This window comes from Mustela nivalis (assembly GCF_964662115.1).
Source record: "Mustela nivalis genome assembly, chromosome: 3".
Classification (NCBI taxonomy): Eukaryota; Metazoa; Chordata; class Mammalia; order Carnivora; family Mustelidae; genus Mustela; species Mustela nivalis.
This window is the reverse complement of record NC_139022.1, coordinates 161,620,899-161,623,553: the sequence shown is the minus strand read 5'-3', so window position 1 is coordinate 161,623,553 and position 2,655 is coordinate 161,620,899. Positions and strand designations below refer to the sequence as shown.

At 40.6% G+C, this 2,655-nt stretch overlaps 1 pseudogene across 1 annotated transcript; it reads right to left on the bottom strand.

The window, feature by feature from the left end:
• Positions 1-316: 316 nt before the first annotated feature.
• LOC309860972 (nuclear transcription factor Y subunit beta pseudogene) lies at positions 317-963 on the bottom strand (annotated as a pseudogene). The gene has a single exon. The product of its transcript is annotated as a nuclear transcription factor Y subunit beta pseudogene (transcript).
• Between the last annotated feature and the right edge of the window lie 1,692 nt (positions 964-2,655).

Here is a 2,655-nt window from a genome sequence, read left to right as displayed (position 1 = left end):
CTGTCTGCAAATCTCTGAGAGTAATAAACTTCAATAAACAGTGCATACAGCGGTCATACTGAGCAACAAGCTCTCATACAGAATAAAATATTTTAATATGTTTCAAATCCAAATTTCTCTTTAAAATCATTCATGAAAGGGACTCTCAAGTAGCCATCAGCACCCCAATTAGTCAAGCATCAGGAAGCTACATTCCAGCTTTTTCATATACAAAGAGACATCTTTTCACCCATCAGTTCCTTCGAATGTCTTTTAGACATTAGGAAAATAAAAAGGCTTAACGGACTTTTTTTGCTTCTCTAACACTCCCATTTTTCTAGTTCTTCAAATCATGAAAATCAAATTTGCTGAACACCAGAAATTTGTTAATGTGCTGTATGTTAATATGTTGTATAAACCATATGTTCTGTTGGTTGACCGTCCGCAGCTGTTCAGCCAGCTGGTAACTGGTTAACTGGTTGTTAAATGCCTCCTCTGTAAGTTCTTCACTTTGTCCACCCAGAGCTGCGACTGTTCCCCCAATCCCTTTCTCTCCTTTCATAGCCTCTCTGAATTTCTGAAGGTATAATTTTAGAGGTTCTACGTAACTGTGGAAGCCTCGAGCAGACATGGCAGGGGGCTTATTGTCTCCATTGATTGTTTTCCATTGCTGTTGACAGCATCTTTCACTTGCTTCCTATGTTACAAAGCAAATGAACTCACACATTCTTAAACACATTCTTTGGCATCTTTTGCAGTCTTTCCCATTTGAGGTAAGGCATTTTTCATGATCCTTGCTGCATTTGTAATTAGAAGATCTATATCTTGTTCTCTAAGACTTTCTTTTGGACCATTTTGTCTTCATGCTCATTCAAGCTCTCCTCGGTATCATCATGAGGTGGTGTAACAGACTGACTTCCTGCTGACATAGTCAGCAGAAATGTGTGGTTGAGAAACACATGTTGTAGCAAGATCACCATCCATCTCCAATGCAGCCCTTGTTGGCTCCCCCGTCTAATCAGCTGTTTGGTCAGGCAGGAAATGGCTGCAAAGGAACTAGTTCTGGTGTGGAGCTACCAAATCTTACTTTTTTTTTTTTTTTTTAAAATACACTGTTTTTTGAGGAGTAGTGAGAAGAACAGTCTAAAAGTATGAAGAAGAATTCCAGATCGATAAACTATTTGATATATCATTTGAAACAAATCATTTAAACTAAAATAAATAAATAAGTTTATAAATAAATACACAAAAATAAATACTGAAATACATTGTTACTTAACTTCTGGAGTACCATGTGTCTATACCATGTTGCATTCCAACTGATGAGGGAGCAGGAGGCTGGCTGAGGACAAAGCAAAAGCTGGCGCCTTGCACCCCCTCTTCATCCCTCAGGCAGCCCTGACTGCCAAGAACAATAAGCAAATAGTTAACTTGCAGAGCTCACAATCCTGCTAGACAGGAGTCTCCCTTGGCTTACAAATGTTCTAAATCTCACTAACAAAGACGATTGATAGCAGGATTGTGACACCCCACCAAAAAGTCTCCCAACTATCTTAATGTTAATGACTGGTCTAAAGACAACATTGATCCAGCAGCAAGGGCAAGGCCTCCGGCAGGCCCGGAACATCCTGGCACCTTGTAGGCCCTCTTTAACATATGAAAACTCCACTGAAACCTCGCTTCCCCTCACCTTCCCCCAACAGCAGGGTACATAACCTGCCATCCCTCACAACCCGGGGCAGCAGCTCTTCCTGCCCACGGGTCCTGTCCCCGTGCTTTAATAAACCACCATTTTGCACCAAAGATGTCTCAAGAATTCTTTCTTGGTCATCGGCTCCGGACCTCAGCCCACCAAACCTCACCTAGGTTCTAGAACTTCATCACAACCAGCCATATATGAGAGTTCTTGCTCAACATCCCTGCAAGCATTTTGTGCTGTCAGTGATCTTGATTTTGGCCATTCTAAGAGTTGTAGAGTGTTATCTTATTGTTGTAATTTTCATTTCCCTGTTGACATTTGGGGCAGGGCATCTGCTTATTTCTCATCTGTGTACCTTCTTTGGTGAGGTGGCACTTAAGACCTTTACCCCATTTTTTAATCAGAATGTTTCTTTCTTTAAATTTAAATTTAATTAATTAACATAGAGTATATTATCAGTTTCAGATGCAGAGTTCAGTGATTCCTCAGTTGTATGTAACACCCAGTGCTAACTACTTCACAAGTCCTTCTTAATGTCCATCTCCCTGTTACCCCATCACCTCACCCCCATCCCCTTCAACAGCCCTCAGTTTTTTTCCTATAGTTAAGAATCTCTTACAGTGGGCACCTGGGTGGCTCAGTTGGTTAAGCAACTGCGTTCAGCTCAGGTCATGATCCCGGAGTCCCGGGATCCAGTCCCACATTAGGCTCCCAGCTCCATGTGGAGTCTGCTTCTCCCTCTGATTTTCTCCCTTCTCATGCTCTCTCTCTCAAATAAATAAATAAATAGATAATCTTTTAAGAAAAAAAAAGAATCTCTTATGGTTTCTCTCTCTCTCTGATTACATCTTGTTTTATTTCTTCTTCCCTTCTTCTATGTGCCTCTGTTTTGATTCTTAATTTCCACATATGACTGAAATCATGTAATAATTGTCTTTCTCTAATTGACTTATTTGCTTTGCATAATATCCTCTAGT